The 18,389-nt window shown below is 34.2% G+C and overlaps 1 long non-coding RNA gene across 1 annotated transcript; it reads left to right on the top strand.

Moving 5' to 3' along the window:
- The first annotated feature begins 22 nt into the window (after positions 1 to 22).
- Positions 23 to 1,569, top strand: LOC124635926. The gene is made up of 3 exons (XR_006985079.1): positions 23 to 258; positions 644 to 767; positions 1,239 to 1,569. It is a non-coding gene; the product is annotated as an uncharacterized LOC124635926 (long non-coding RNA).
- Positions 1,570 to 18,389: the final 16,820 nt, after the last annotated feature.

The raw sequence follows: 18,389 nt of genomic DNA, 5'->3' as shown, positions 1-18,389 counted from the left end.
TTGGTTAGAAAAATCATATTCATTCGCTATTGGTGGATTAAAAATTGACGTAGAGCAAGAGCAAGAACTTGACAAACTTGGCAGTTGACACTGACAGACTAGTTTATGTTTTCGTCGGTTTTCTGCCTGCGCCATGTATTGAATTGACTGAATTTCCGAGGTTTTCTGAATAAATAAAACTAAAATACTGTTAATTATAAGCTAGAGCTTTTATAACTGATGTCAAACTATTGTGACGTTACCGCGATTTCCAACAAGGTGCGGTTGTTAATCATCAAGTTACATTTATTTTTTATTTACTGTTGATACCTATTATTTCTGTTTATATTTCATAATAGTGAAGAAAATATATTTTACATTACATTTTTATGTAATGTATTTTTATGTTTTTGTATGTTATATTTGTGTAATAATATTTATGTACTTACGTCTATTTTAGTATTCAATTCTGTTAATCTCTAGTTATCTTATACATGTCCTTCTAAGTAATGCACCTACCATGTTATCTCTGCATCACCTTAAGGTTGACTGGAGAGAATGCCCATGGCATTAAGTCCGCCTTTGTAATTGTTTGATTGCATAAAGTTAAATAAATAAATAAATTTTTATTATGTTAAAAATGTGTATGTGTACCTTTTTACAGGGCATACAACCTTTTTGGTGATCATGCTGGACGGTAGCTTGATGGATATGGTTCTGACTACTCTGGGCGTACTATTGAGTATGGCGATGTTAAGCTGTTTATGCTGTATTTGTATGAAATTCAGGTTTGTATGAGTGTATTGTTATTGAAGCATATTATACTGAATATCTGCTGTTGGTCTTTGTTATAAACTCGCAACTTGACATAGCAATTGAAAACTTCCTTGAGTCATTCAATGAAAAGAGCCAAGCATATCCTGCAATCAATCACAATTGCATTCCATATTCAAATGAACATCTACTGTTAAATTAAGATCTCCTTGCTGTCATTTTAGAGGTCAAGTAAAAAAAAAACAGACATTAACTTGTTTATACATTGTTATATCCTGGATTTACAAATTCATGTGAAGTAATAGACTTTAAAATTTTCAAGTGCATCATTGTTCTATAATATAAATATATTGTGTCATCCTATAGTGACATTGTTCCACGAGAGACATTTGATTTTGATCTATTTATCAATAATAATTGTAGAATTGTTTATATAAAAAAATAAATGCATTTAATCATTAATTTTTAACTTCCAATCATTCCAGTGACCGCAAGATGAAGAGTTATGTAGTGGAAATGGCTAAAAAGAAGGGTATTAAAGTGGATTTAGATAAACTGGATCCAAAATACAAACAATGTGAGTCGCCACAGTTAAACGAGAACTGCACAATAATGATACCAGATGTTGCCATTGTTCTTTAGCTTAACCTGCTTGGTCAGCATTATTTTTTAAAGCAGTATACTGTTTTGGGATACCCATAGATTTAGGATCCCACTATTGTTCCAAAGATTATGTAGGATATATTATGTGGGATGAGTCTAAAACATAGGCACTTTAACAAAAACTAGCAACATCTCGAAAAATGTTTTAAATTTTAACCGTCTTACCACAAAAACTTTTAAACGTCAGTTTATGCCTTGTCTAAAAAAATGTCAAATTATGACATTGACATATGGTTCATTTTGCAGCCAAAATTTTATTAGACAAGTGTAAAACAGGGTTTAAAGTTTTTGTAGTAAGGCCCTAAATATGTAATCCTATTATTGAAATCACGTAACACCACAAATACCGATTTGGAAGTTGAGGAATGCAGCACATATGTATTGGGGACACCCATGTAAAAGTCAGTCACTATATTATATTTGAGTTTTGGCTTCACTAAAATCAATTGCCAATTTATCTACTATTCTATATCTGTGGGGATACCAATGAATTTGCCAATGTATATAGTATATAAGTTAACTCTAAAGACACTGGGCTCCTGAGCAAGTTAGCCTTTTCCAAGTTTATAGGAATTGGCACATAGACCCAACTTGTAGAACACACTGACTTGGGTACTCTTGGGAACAGTTGTCATACTTATCATCAGCTTCTCGAAGGAACAATCTGGAATAGTTTAAAAGTTAGATTGATACTAAACTTTTGTTTAACTAGAAGTCACAGAGAAGGTAGTTTTACAAACTAAAGATAAAACTTGCTTTTAAATAATCTGAGATATATGAGTATGATATGATTCTATTTGGGGTACATACTCAAGTTTTTATAAGAATCTTTAATCTTTTTAAGAAGAGTTCTTGTTGTATTCTGCTAAAGGACTGAACTGAAGCATTTTTCAGGATATTGATCAATGGTTTGATTGTGATAGGCTAAGATTCTGTAGCTATCTATTGTAATATATTTGGGGTAAACCCCATGTTAACTTATTGCATTGTATTGTATAAGCGAAAATTGCCAAATAAAAAACTAAAACCACTGTGCGGTTAATATTAGCTATAGTGTAATGTGAAATTATATTCTAAATCCCAATTCTAGGATGTTGCATGTGTCAAATAATTATATTTGACATTCCTTAATAGGAATGCATAGTTTTTACTAAATGGAAAACCAGTATTAATTTATGACTAAAGAATTTAGGTAATTATTATATTTTTATTTTGATACTTTGATAACTTAATTTGGTATTTTTTGACTGTTTTAAAGCTCATATTTCTGTAGCTCTCTCTGAAGTTCCTAAATGATAAATAGACTTAGTGCTGCCTACAAGATAACTCAATACTTGTCTATTTTTTACCTGTTGGCCAAGAAAGGCTGTTTTTTATGTACATTTTATTAATATGAAGACAGATTAGGTTTAGATTGTGCATATTTAGTAATAGTATAGTATTTTAAAATGCAATTTACAGGTCATATTAATATTAAAAATAATACAAAAATAATTGTCTTGGTCACCTTGGCTCATTGGAGCTTAGCAAGCTACATAGTAGTGCTTTGTAAATTATTTGCTTCTTAGAAGCGCAATTGAAACAGAATTGTATTATACTTCTTAAATTTCAGTAGCTTTCAAGTGTTCAATTATAAAGTGAGATGGTATTTATGTACCGGTAGATTGTATTTGTATTGAATCGAGTATTTGGTATTTATTACTTCAGTAAAAGATAAACTGTAATTTTACATAAAGACAGTAAAATTAATTAAATAGTAATGATTATTGTAGTACTAAAATACTCCATTGAGTTAGATCTTATCACTAATGCACGTGAGTATTGCATTGCCTACGAAGGGCCCTAATTCTAATATGACCAATGACCATAGACATATTATGGCCTGGTTATTAGATTTACACATACATACCTTCATGATTTCTAATCTAGATTCTTTTCTGCTCCTGACTTCCCAATTGTATCAAATACGAGGTAAATATGTTTATTAAGCGTAGAAGTGTCCAACATTTGCTACAGGTAAAAACATAGAATTTATAAAAAAATATGTATTAAGGGAATTTTAGCTCAGTTGAACTTATTCACTTTAAAATAAAGTGGTTTATAATCTCATTATGCCTATAGAAGTAAGACATTTTTGTGGAAAAACTTGCCTTAATAGTGTGAACGTTCTTATTCAGATATATTTTTACATAACTACCTTAATGAAACTAAATGCTCGAGTTTGTATTTTTTTAATAATGATCAATACTCCGCCTAAAATAGTTTTGTATATTGATCTATTCTCATTAATACCTACCTATAGTCTTATATTTGACGCCACATTTTTGAAAATGACTTTAAATTTACTATACACAGTATACCACTTTTTTGGTAGTAAAACAGGCTGCGCTGACCCTTTATAAAATTGGGGTAAAGCCAGAAAGATGATGTCTCTGCCAATTTTCTGTAAATGTTTTGGAAATACCTACACGTGTGAGTTAAATCGCTAAATGTACTCGAAATTAACAACGCCCAAATAAAATTGAATAGCTGAAAAATATATTATTTATGAAACTCTATTTTAATATCGTTTAACTCTAACATGAACACTTAGTACCAATTTGATGAGAGAAACAATCAATTGAATTATATTAAAGATAGCTAAAAAAGATTGATAGCCCTTATTGTACCTTCACGTAATAAATATTATTATATTATGTGACTCTGAAACATTTCTCCGTCATTCGTTTTGCCGATGAACGGTTCACCGACAGAACGTTTCTTATAATTTTTTCTTCGATAGACCGTTTCAATGACGAACGATTAGCCGACACAACTTTTTGTCTGACCCTGGGATATAAATCATAGGCCTGTCATGTAGACTAGAGCTATTTTCATTTATTCTTTACACCTGAATCAAGTGACACCGATTATTTCTGTCGGATACGTATGTTTTTTATATCCAGGGAACAGTTGAGTCGGCGAACCGTTCGTCATTGAAACATTCTATCGGTGAAAATAAATGAATCGTTCATCGGCGAAATTAATGGCGGAGAAATGTTTCAGAATCTGTTATGTCGGTACCTACTGTAATTATTATATTCTTCTAAAGTCTAGCGCACAATAAGACTATATTAAGTAAAGAATATGCCAAACATTTTCTATATCCTTAATTTAACTACACTATCTACTATCTATTGATGATGCGCCTGCTTCAAAAATGTATATATACTGCCATTTGTTTCGTGTGACTGAAAGAATTAAGATTCGATTTAAAGAACAAAGTATTATAACCTTTAAAAAACGGAAATAAAGTAATTTCTTAAAAGCAAGTTTCAATATTTTCTTGCTCTCCCCATTTAAGTTTTAAAAAAAATGTTGATTTGTTATTTATTTTACTGTAAGTATTCTTGTCAGCAACCCAATTATGTTTATATACGTTTATATTCGTTTTATTGGTCTGTTGGAGTTCTGCATCAGGTCTTCAAGTTTCGAAGACAAATTATAGCCTATATGTTGACCAAGCCTAATACTGATACAACAAAGAAAAAATCATTGAAATCCTTTCAGTAGTTCGGAAGATTAGCGTGTACAAACAAACAGACATACAGACATACAGACAAACAGACAGAATTTTTTTTTTTGGATTTGTGCTCCATTACTGTTTCTAAACCCCACCCAATTATTATTTTTTTAATATATTCAATGTACAGACACAGTTTTTTTACAAATTTATTATATGTATAGATAATTGTGTTATAAATATAATATAATAAATACATTTTTAGAGGTAAGTAGTTGTTGTTTACAGTGCAATAACCACACAAAATAGAGGCAGTTGACTTGTTATTAGTATCACGTCCTTCAACCTCACAGGATTATTCGCATCACGCTTTTAGATAGCTTTATCACTGTTATCATGTTGACGCAGCCTCCAGTCGTTCTCTTTATATTATTTTGACCCAAATTCTCTCGTAAGAAATTAAGCTAAATAAAAATTGAACTCGAGTATCGGTACTTGATAGCATTGTTATAGGTCTAGAAAAAATAACGAGGTATAAGAATTCTTATTATTCGTTTATTCCTTGTAAAATATCTGTTACGACAAGAAAAAACGGATTGTTTGTAAATTGATGTTCCTTCTAGGTAGGTATCAGTGTAATATTTCTGTTATTTAGTCATCAGAACTTATTTTGTCTTCTTATTTATCTTGTATCTCTTGCAATTTATACTTGTTCATGATTTCTTTACTCTTTTTGGCAGTTTCCTTCACTCGTATGTAGTTCTCATTAACGTGTACGTTTCTGGTTGTCTCTGTCTATAATTTTCATTCTCATGTACCACAATGGTTTTAATATTTTCTTCTTCATATGCGTCGCGGTCAGCCGTTGGCATCGGTTCGTGCAAACAAAAAAAAAACTTAGTAAAATATCACAATACAATTTCGTTAACTATTTCATTCTTCAATTTCATGTTACCACCTTAAGTTTCATGAATGTGTTCTGTGGGCTTTTTTTGTACATCAGCACAGTTTTCTTGTTGACATTAGGGGATCCTCACTCGACTCGACTTAAAGGACCAAGGTGTAATCACAGGTAACTTGCCACGAGATACATATATGTAAAGGGGTCGTTACTCAGCCTACCAAGATTAATCTAGGGACCGGCAGCCTACTTTGATAGAAATCTTAGAGGCTCCACATGCTATTGCGGTACAAAACAATAGAATACTTTTATGGGAAAGCTAGAAATTGAAGGTTTTTAAAGGCTGTAAAAAGAAGATATTTGTTTAATGATTGTTTGATTATTCCTCATGGTATCTTCACTGCGAGCAGTGATCGTCACTATCTATTAGCTTCTTCATAACGAACTGGTACTCAGATTTTATGGCCGCCATAAATCAATTTATTCAATTCTGCCAAAGCATAAAATCAAAAGTCTTTTATTAAAATTAGCGAGTATTCATTTTATTCACTTTTCGAACGTCAGAAATTTACTAAAGACGGCACCCAAAACGCCCACCCTTCACCACTTCCTATGTTTTTGCTGGGAAGAAGAAGTGGCGCAACAAACTCCCCAGCAACACAAAGACACGTCGACCTGCACTACTCGTAGGCGTATAAGGACTGACAAGATGGGTTCTAACGCATTCATTAAAGTTAGAGGCACAAAGGTATTGCGGCGGATAAGCATGAAACTTTATTTAGAAGAGTTTGTAAGATACTCTTTCGGAAAATAAATTTACACAAAGGTATTTAGGTATTTGTGGTTAATATATTGTTATTTACATAGGCATTGAAACCATTCCACAATGGATTGGATTGAATAGCCTTAGCAAATCCTTCGCTGTGGTCTTGTTGGGCTTACGGTACTTAACTCACGGGGAAACCCATGAGTTTGTACTTACATGTATGTACCTGTATAATATTCCAACGGGTCTTTATCCTAAATCCTCACCCTACACACATTAATGTTACGTAAACTTTAATTAAAGTCATTGAACAATAGGTATAACATCTGATTTTGTTTCACAATATTCCCAAAATGTTTTGAAAGTAATTTTTATGGGATGCAAGAAACACATTGAGAATTGAAAATGCTTTCTCTTCACTTCTGGATTCAACTGATCTTCATAGTTATTTTTATCAAAACTTAAGTCCAAATTGCTGCTAGAGTTAAGAAATCTAAGTATTGTGTCGATAACTTGACAACATAAAAAACACTTAACAGTCCAAAATGGCTAACAGTTGCAGGCGAAGGAAGGCTCTGTAAGAAAACTCGCAGTTCATCGCGCAATTCGTATAATCTGTTTAAAACTTTTCCCCTGGAAAGCCACCTCACTTCCGTGTGTAGAAGGAGTGATTGATGCTGACTTTTCATATCTTCACACGTTTTTTTGAATAGCCTTGCCTGCAGTGGACGTGTTTTCACAAAATTGACGATTTGTACGGCTGGTTCAAGGACCGTTTTAAATGAAATGGCACTCTACAGGGCAAGAGCATGACGATGTAAAATACAATGACTACTAGTACAATTTTGCGCAACGGTTTTAATTCTTGTCACCGTTCCTTTTACTTTATCAATCATGGCTGCAGCTCCATCGCTGCATACATTAATACATTTGTTCCAATAAATGTAGTTTTTTTTTATGTTATCATCAATAACTTTCAAAATTTCTTCTCCCGTTTTATTGAAACAAAGAAAATACATTGATCTGAAATGTTGTGAATACGGTCAGATACGATATTGTTTTAACACTGCACCCTTGACACTTTCTTAGCTGCATCCTCTCCAAGCAAGCAGGCAACAACTTCAGTCATGCACGGTTTCAACAAATCTTCGGCTATTGTGTGAGGTTTTCCAGCTCGCGTAATATTGTAACTTGTAAGCATGAATGAGGCTTTCGTGGCTTTTTCACTATCGGTTTTTGCGTATTTTTATAAAGCGGCCACACCTGCCCGATGAACATCTTTTTGTCTTTCAAAAAATTTATGTTTTTATTTTTGAGATGAGGATGATTGGTTTCAAGGTGACGCTTAAGCATTGCAGGTGCCAGGGAGCTACTTGTCAAAACCTTGTGCAACACATTTTCCATCAGGATTTTCAGAATTTCCTATTTGTATTAATTCATGGGCCAGAAAGGACTCATCATATTTTTTCTTTTTTGAAAACGCTTGACGTTCAGAATGGTAGTCGTAGATGGTGTCATTGTATTTTGCTGATTTTTTTCAATAAATGTGTTTCGCTTATCAAATACCTGCAAAAAAAAAATGCAGTAAGGCTCTCCACCCACTGAGAATGCATCCCGCCGTATTGCGCGGAGCGACGGATAACGCGCGCGGCGACGGAGGCGCAGATATCTGCCTTACCAAGCGGTGTGATTTTAAACCCCGCGCGGAGACGCTGATTACGGCGAACAATAGGTATAACATCTGATTTTGTTTAACAATATTCCCAACGTAACGAGCCATTTGAAAGTAATTTTTATGGGATGCAAGAAACACATTGAGAATTGAAAATGCTTTCTCTTCACTTCTGGATTCAACTGATCTTCATAGTTATTTTTATCAAAACTTAAGTTCAAATTGCTGCTAGAATTAAGAAAACTTAAGTATTGTGTCGATAACTTGACAACATAAAAAAAACACTTAACAGTCCAAAATGGCTAACAGTTGCAGGCGAAGGAAGGCTCTGGAAGAAAACTCGTAGTTCATCGCGCAATTCGTATAATCTGTTAAAAATCCTTCCCCTGGAAAGCCACCTCACTTCCGTGTGTAGAAGGAGTTATTGATGCTGACTTTTCATATCTTCACACGTTTTTTTGAATAGGTAGCCTTGCCTGCAGTGGACGTGTTTTCACAAAATTGACGATTTGTACGGCTGGTTCAAGGACCTGTTTTAAATGAAATGGCACTCTACACGGCAAGAGCATGACGATGTAAAATACAATGACTGCTAGTACAATTTTGCGCAACGGTTTTAATTCTTGTCACCGTTCCTTTTAATTTATCAATCATGGCTGCAGCTCCATCGCTGCATACATTAATACATTTGTTCCAATCAATGTAGTCTTTTTTTATGTAATCATCAATAGCTTTAAAAATTTCTTCTCCCGTTGTATTGAAACAAAGAAAATACATTGATCTGAAATTTATTTATTTATTTACAAGGCACATCAACAACTTATTTACAATAACTTTCGTATATATAAATTTTCAATTATGGTTAGTCCTACGTAAATAAGTTAATTAAAGGTGCGCACAACGCTCAAATTAAAAATCACTCAAATTAAATTAAACAAAACCAAACTATACATAACAACAAATACATAACAAAAATAATAATAATAATGTCCCCACGTTCGCCTCCCAAAAATCCGGGACTCTATAGTCCCGAGGTCTGGAAGAGACATACATATAATAATAATAAAAAAGAAGAATCAATACAGGCAAATGATAAGAAAGTAATATTTCATAATAGGTACTATTCTAAATTGGTCAATTTTGTGCAAAAATAAATTTACATGAGGCATTTTGTTTGTGTTGTGAATACGGTCAGATACGATATTGTTTGAACACTGCACCGCTGAGGCTTTCTTAGCTACATCCTCTCCAAGCAAGCAGGCAACAACTTCAGTCATGCATGGTTTCAACAAATCTTCGGCTATTGTGTGAGGTTTTCCAACCCGCACAATCTTGTAACTAAGCATGAATGAGGCTTTCGTGGCTTTTTCACTATCGGTTTTTGCATATTTTTATAAAGCGGTCACACCTGCCTGATGAACATCTTCTTGTCTTTCAAAAAATTTATGTTTTTATTTTTGAGATGAGGATGATTGGCTTCCAGGGAGCTACTTGTCAAAACCTTGAACATTTTCCATCAGAATTTTCAGCATTTTTTATTTGTATAAATCCATAGGCCCAGATAGAACTCATCATATTTTCTCTTTTTTGAAGATGTTCCTGCTTGACGTTCAGTATGGTAGTCGTAGATGGTGTTATTGTGTTTTGCTGATTTTTTTCAGCAAAAGTGTTTCACTTATTAATTTCCTGCAAAAAAAATGCACTAAAGCTCTCCACCCACTGAGAATGCGTCCCGCCGTAGTGCGCGGAGCGACAGATAACGCAAGCGGCGACGGAGTCGCAGATCTGCCTTACCTAGCGGTGTAATTTGCTACCCCGCGCGGAGACGCTGATTACGATGGCCTCGCGCTAAATGAACTCATCACTGTGTTGTCGATCGTTGTGGTAAATGGACGAACTTATTCAATTACATGATGTTGCAGTTACAATACAATTTTGGTTTTATCAAATCAGTTAATAATCGTCAAGTAATCATGCAAACCATATCCCGTGGCCGCCGCCCCCCACGCTCCCACATAAATTGGTAGAAACTGCGCGTGGGGCGCCAACTCGCCCATTTCCGAGTCGGTAGTCTGTTGTGCTAGGCGTGATTTCTATATAAATTGAGATACAATGCATGCAATGGTAAAATCTGCCACCCAGTTCAAAAATACTTCGTATAAGTGCGGACACATACGTGAAATTGAAATAAATAAAAGAAACCAGCCAAGTGCGAGTTGGACTCGCGCACGAAGGGGTTCCGTACCATTAGTTATAAAACGGACAAAAAAATATGTTATGGGAGATAAACTTATTCTGATTACTAACATTATACTTATTTTATTCTGATTTCCGGATAGTCTTGATAAAATCTATTACTCAGTTCTAAATTGTATCCATAAAGGGCTTTGTTACTAAAGAGTGTACAGTTCTAGCATTCAAATCCATATTGCTGAACACATTATCTATTTGAGTATAGGTACCCCGTTGTGATAACAAGACGTAAACCAGTTATGTTATCAGACCGTTGCAGACATAGCGGCCGTTTTCCTTCACTTGGAGCAATAATCAAAGTGAAAACCTGATCTAAAAAGGTTTCAGTACAACCAGGATCTTCGTCTTCACTGGTGTTATTTTCATTATTCAGCTCATGACACGTACACATATCTTTATTATTCTGATAATCAAATGACCAATTCTCGTCAATATGAATATAGCTCTACATACCTATTTTCATAAATTATTTTATATTCGAGCCCATATTAGGAGTTTCAGTCAGGTATTTCAGGAAATATCAATCCATTTGCTCTGGCTAAACGAGGAACTTTAAAACACCGTACATCTGTTGTGCATGTGTTACAAAAACAACCTTTATCTACATCTGGTTGGAGATGGAATATTTGTGACGAATAGTCATCGGTATATTTAACACTTTTTAATCTCAATGAAGATTTTGAAATTTTAATATTCTTATGCCACAAACGTCCACAACAGTGACATGGGTTGGAATGCTCCTCTTGTGCTGCAGAAAGATAGTCTTCACAAACAGCTTCCCAATTGGACATAAACCTTTGTAGTACGAGACTCAGCTGCATTTTGTTCATTGATACCATAATCTGCATCTTGACGAGCAACAAGATGCTGCATGATGATTTGAGTGTTTCGTATTTGCTCGGCATCGTAGTCGTAATCAGGATCGAGTCGAGCAATACGGTGCGCTTGAGTGTTTCATATTTGCTCGGCTTCGCGGTGGTCACTGGTCAGGATCGAATCGAGCAATACAGTGCGCTTGAGTGTTTTGTATTTGCTCGGAACCATAAGTGCACCGAAATGGGTATATATTTATTATGTCTTTTTGCTACTTACTTTTTATTTTTTTGAAACAATGGATCGTGACGATAAATCGCGTGGTATAAATGGTTCACAAAGTGAGTACTAGAAGTGCTGCCGATGAGCTTGTTTCCACGAAGTTTCGTCTTCATTGAGGTGAAACACGTTATGTAAACACGCAAACAAAGTTTGTAGATACCTACGTACACAGTCAGAAACTTTAGTCTGTTCGTTTCTGTTGAATTTTGACTTACAAACTTTATAATTTGATATTGCTATTGGAATTTTCAGTTATTGATCTGTCCAATATTTCATAGTACCCACATTTTACGTCAGTGATTTTTGTTCTAAACTTTGTCTTTACTAGGTTACTTCATAAAACAAAACACTACACTAAATTTTAATAAGGCTTAACTCCGGTAGGTCAGATTGGCTCTTGCCAATTAGGCTCATTTTTTATAAAGTATGTATAAAGGAAAAATGTGTAAAGCTCTATTAAGTGCATCCTTCCATTTCTGCCTATCAAGTGCTAATTCTTCAAGGCTATTTAGGCTCCATTACCCAACGAATTCTACTGGAAAATGCGAAACTCTAAAGTCTGTAATATTCCGTATTCCTAAGTATACTAGAAATATATTTCTCCTGAGTATTGCTTTGAAATCACATCCAACAGGAACGTTTTAAAGGTAAGTTCAATTTCTTTTTATTAACTCCGGGTCAAAGTTGGAGAAGCAAAGGTAATGCAATTGACCGTATAGAAATAAAAACGAAAAATGTAGTCGTGATGATATGATTTTCAATTCCTTTGTGATTTTTGTTGCGTAATCCACGAATTGAATATCGTCCTGAGTCTATTTTGGGAATATGATCATTTACCAAAAAAACCTGAGCTTTTCATGAACGCCAAAAGTCTGGCGGCTAGGACACTTCTTTCGACTAGCCTTTATAAAAAAAGTTTTTGAGCGATAGTTATTTAATTTTAAACACTCAAATTAATGTCAGTTTAGATATTGCACTAGGGCGCACTAGGGTGTAAGGACGCTTCTATGCGTATTTACCTTTAGACAATGGTGTGTCAGTGTTAAAGTACATAAGCAGGTATATAGAAAAAATCTTTCATCAGAATTAGATCAGTGGACGCTAACATCCGGCAGCTGCGGCATTGCCATTGTACAATACGGGTATCCCGGATGAGGTTCCCCGGTTCTAATTTCGAGGGATGAAGTATATTTGCGTTTAAACCTAAATCCGGAGAGATCTACATTGAATTGTTACCGGAATTACGGTTGTCACAATTCGTTGAATACTAAATTATCTTGAAACGTCTTTCATATTTTATTTTGTTTTGTTAGTTTACGTTGATTTCAGAAGTTGGTAAGCATGGGTTTGAAATATGGTATTGACTTCCTAGAAGTAATTTTTTTCTTGTATTCTATTTCATGTACTCTATTCAACTACACTATTTGTGTTGAATTGTCCAAAACAGGTTGTTGATCATCACAAATGCTAGTTGGTATTCACTATTTTTTAATTTTTATGAGTGGCATCTAGCCACGGGAAGTAGTTCTCTCAGAATGCGGGTAAACCACGAAAAGAAAATTGCATCATACAAATTTTCTTGCACATACAACCAGAAAATGTATATCATTCTACTATGCTTTATATCATTGCGATTTCATATAAAAATTATAATAAGCAAAATACATACGTATGTAATTTGTATATGTTTAGGTAGATATTCGTCAGGTAAACGCAGAAACAAGAATACTTCATAAAAATACATATCATAAGAGAGTGCATTTTCAAAAAGCATCATACTGCAGTTGAACAGTGAAATTTCTATTACGCCATGAGATTTCCAATTTCCGTGCGTCCGTTGGTTTTCATTCGTCGTCCAATCTACTGTCGGCGTGCAGCTATCTAAAGCGTAGTAAAAATATTTTTTACGTATTTTCTCTTCTTCATTTATTTACGTTTTTTAGGGAAGATTCTGTTTTTTTTTGTGCAAAAATGCAGAATGTAATTTAGAAATTGTTATTATTCATATGTGACAGAAGCTCAATAATATCATGGCTAAAGGGCTGGTAGGATAAAGATAATGAATAACAATAAATAATCATCTAATACAAAATAACAAGAAGACAATTCTGAAACAATATCCGGAGATTAATCCGATTGGACCGGATCTGCGAAGACCCAGCCGGGCGAAATACCGGTTTGTTGTACCGACTTGTTTTGGCAATATGTTTTGTTTTTCAGCAGATCCGAAATTACTAATTCTATATCAATTAAAATTGATTAGAATATTGTTATGCTTTTATATAGGGAATTATAGCTTCACTCCTTATACCTCAAATACTTTGTGGAGCTGGTTTCAATTTGTGTCTTTACTAAAGGAACGTTATTACACTCTATCATTATAAACTCTCAAGTTTACAATGCTTTGATTACAAACTGTCACAAACCTAAATACAAGTTAAACTTTAATCTGAATTAAAACCTGCTTTTTGATGGCACTCAAAAATAATGATTAAATCTAAAATACATAATATCATTTTAAATATCAGAGCAAACTTTCTACTTAATAATTTATAGAATTATATTCCTTCTTGAACACTGAAAATTTAATTAAGAAGACCTCAAAGTGTCCACGTTATTCAATCAACAGACCGCCCTCCACTTAGCAGGAGATGATTTAGTTCCAAAGTGTCCTCGACCCTTTGATTGACACGATGACACGATAACACTAAATAAGGTCCCGAATCGTGCCATTAGCCTGTCAGTTTATATTAATATTGCTTTGATAATGGAAATGAAAATAAAGATTGTTTAAATTATTAGGTATAATTAGGTATTTCAACGACTTATCCAATACTGTACAAGCAAACGTAAGTTGTTAGGTACACATGCATCACATTATGGTGAATAAATCACTTAAAGAAGACACAGCACTTACATACAAAATTACAAATGTTGATGTAACACTTTAAATCATGCATATTTAAGCTACAATTAACAAGGTAGAAGAATAAATAAATAATATTTTTAACCTTTTACTTGAACCAACTTCCCAAAAAAGAGGATGTTTGTACTTTGTAATTGTAAGCAATACCGAATGCCTACAGCAAACAACTTTAAAAGTTTCAGAATATTTTTGTAAGTTTAAAAACCATTTTTTTTGTGCCCTAATTTTGGTATTGGATTTAATAAGATATCATATTTTTGTTTATACATTGCTGTCTGATATATAACATTCACTCGAATAAACTCACGCAATTAAACGGTCCGCTTTGAATTGAAAATGGTGCCTATTCGTTCCCTACACAGCACATGAAGCTTAACGCGATCAACGCCGTACTCAATCCTGTTTGTTACTGAATGCAAGGCGATTATGTTACAGTGTTCACTATTCCCCGAGATTGAGTAAAGATTTACTGCCGTATAAACGTGTTGTTATTTTAATCTCTATCTTTATGACTAGCCTTGTTTTGTCTTAGCGAAAGGCGTCATTAATCTCTTTATATAGAGCTCACCAGCGAGACTCGAAAGTCATCAGGTACTCGTACCTCGTCACATATCCTAACGAAGAGTTTCAAGATGGTCCCGTGCGACTCCGTACCCCTATATTTCAAGAGCTCTCCAGGAACATTTTAATGCGGACCTCTTTGTTGTTTTGCGGGTTCTGAAAGGTAACAATGACCTCTCGCAGTCAGAGGATCGCCTAGCTGGTTAACTGTCTACATCTCGATCGACATTAAGCAAGTTGTTAAAAGGCTCTGCCCATCTCTTGAGTGCCTACGTCTTGCTAAACTTGCCCGACTCTCGCATTAGAGTCACCCATCACGTGTATCTGACCTTTTGGGGATTTTCGATAGCGTTTGTGTTCTTCATGAAACTTCTGCATAAAAATTGGCCTTGGCATCATAATTTTTGTCAATCCTAGGTGCATAAACACTGATGAAACTTTTTTTCCAGAAACAACAAGTTTCTACATATTTTATTTGACAGTTCAGGAGATTTTGCTTAATTTTTTTGTGTTGGATTGAAATCCAAAATAAATGTTTATTTTTCGGTGTTGTTGATTCAAATGTTCATAAATAGCATTATACAAGCTGTTGATTTGCATCCGTGCCATATTCAAGGACGTATAGTTCGGCCATTCAGAGAATGCGTTCCTGACACGTCGCGATTGAACTGACGACGTAACTACATTCATTGATTATTGATATAATAATGTTGTTTTAATGCTCCTCAATTGTTAAAACGGTAAACAACCAGCAAAAATATTTTTATCGTAACTGCAACGCCATTGCAAAGTTACGTCGTCAGTTCAATCGCGACGTGTCAGGAACGCATTCTCTGAATGGCCGAACTATAATTGTGCTAATGATTCTCGACCCAAATCAACAAAAAAATTGTTACGTATTTTTTTTTTTCGGAATTTCGTCAATGTCATCTGGCCATATTTAAACTTGGCGCGTGTGTTACTGGCCTTAAAACTGTGCTGCGCCCTCACACAAACGCAAACACAAAGCATACGCAACGATCATTCATAATTTTCATTCATAAAATTGGATTACTTCTGAAATACTACGACATTGCAATTACAAAAAAACCAGTGCACATTAGCCATTTCCCGTCTACTGTAATTCCAATCGATTATTTACGTATTTTATGACCTCCTCCTGATCTATGGCACAAATGCAAATCAACACCTTGTATAAAGAGAATTATAGTAAAAGGTCAACATCAAACTGAAACTAACTAACCATTAATAAATGTGCCTTTTATTCCCAAGTTGCCAACGCAGGAAAACTGATACAAGTAAATAATGGTGCCAAGCGGTTGTAGGAAATTTTCACTTTTTGGTACCCTCATACAATGCGAAGCGCAATTTATATGAAAAGTAGTTGTTATTAAGCCATTTTGAGCTGATTTTAAATTGTAATTTGTAATACCTCGCGCCTGCTACAACGTGCCATAAATGTGTGTGAACCGTCCCACGATTAAACGTAGAAAATAAATCTTTTAGCATCAAACCACACTGAAAACCCGTGTCGAATTTAAAACAAAATGTTATAATAAAAATGTTTTTAACTTTTACTCTGCGATTGCCCAGAATTATTCAATTTATCTTTGAGGCATCCCTTTATTTTCGGTCGACAGGCTTCAGAGTGGCGTTAACATAAATTGGCCATTAGAACGATGGATGTCCCACTTTATAAGTTTCCTGTTGTGTTTACCAAGATAATACAAGAAAAATGTAAATGTCTCATTCTCATTATAATAATGCAAATGAGATTCTTTTTCTTGAGAAGTAATATGGCTAGTGTAAGCGAGGAAATGGAATTGGAATACGCATTTGTGTTTGTAACTTTTCCTATTGTTTTGTAAGAAGCGTTAAACTGAATACATGATTTGCGAGGTACAGGGTATTATTACTTTATTAAATAGTTCACCGTGACTTCAACGTTGCTCATTCGCAAGCTTTGCTCAGCCAATGATAGCCTTACTCCGTGGTCCCTAGGTGCGGCTGCAAATGCTCGTTCTCAGTTTGGAGTTTTTTATTATTTAACTCTTTTCCTTTTAAAGCAATTCAGACTGAGCATTGTAGAAATCCATAGAAGGTTTGAATTCACACAGCTCCGACATTTGCTGAAACTGATTCCGTTCATTTCACGAATCGTACATAATATGCCATTTCAGTGAAACCATCTTTCAAAACCGGAATCTGTTCTAAAATTACCTTTACGTAACAAGAGTAAAAAAATGTGCTGTCATAAATAACGTCCCACATATGACATGAAACTGTCGCAATAATTTCTCAACGGTACAGCAAGATCCAAATATGAGACGATATATCACGAAAACTAATCACACTATCGCTACACATCTAGCCGTGAAATTGATCGTGTTTAACAAATAGCTTCGACAGAACTTTCGGTGTTACGATTCCAATTTATTATTCGAAAGGTGACATCGACATTAACCTAGGACTTACAATTAAGGTTCGAGTCTACAAATTGAGTTGACGTGATTTGTCGCAAAGGTATGGTGAGAATATTATAATAAGTTTAAGTTGTAAAAGTATGATTAGTGAAAAAATATAGTTTTAATAACACAATTTCATCTAAAGCATCCAAAAATGATAATTGAAAGGTGAGATAATTAAGATCTTTGGCGATTGATATCTCTGGCGATCCAAGATATGATTTCCATTACGTAAATATAATAAAACCACGTCTTGGTATATTAACAATGAAATATGTTTTAAATTTGATAAAAAAAACATATTTTTTTCAAATTATGTACTAATTTTACTGATTCATTATATTTAATCTTATTAAGTTTATAAAGCTGGGCCATGCTTATAAATTTTACTTTCCCAATTTTGCTAACCCATCTGGATCTGCGAGAATTGTAAATGATAATGGTCAATGTGGCCAAGCGCGAATCTCGGAATATGTATTTATGTAAATCAGTGGCCGAAGAGCTGAAGCGTCTTTGTTTTTCTGATATTATTATTGCTAAAGTTATAAAAAGTAGCTGGTTATTTTAATAGAGTATTTACGAAGTATATTTGTTTGAAAGACAGTCCTTGCACAAAGGTAATTTTATGTAACCTGGGCTACCAACTTATATTGGAAACACATGTCAAAGAAATCTATGCTATTTGTTTATTTTGAGAACATCTAACATTGCATTGTGAAAATGCATAGATATTGGATTTTCTATTAAACACTCGTTTGCCTTTTTTTAGGAATGTATTAAAATCATAATTTGCACATGATCCGTTTTCCTCCAAGATATTATCACTATTGGA

Source organism: Helicoverpa zea, chromosome 13 (genome assembly GCF_022581195.2).
Source record: "Helicoverpa zea isolate HzStark_Cry1AcR chromosome 13, ilHelZeax1.1, whole genome shotgun sequence".
NCBI classification, from domain to species: domain Eukaryota; kingdom Metazoa; phylum Arthropoda; class Insecta; order Lepidoptera; family Noctuidae; genus Helicoverpa; species Helicoverpa zea.
The sequence above is the reverse complement of the archived record's forward strand: the minus strand, read 5'-3'. Positions and strand labels throughout refer to the sequence as shown.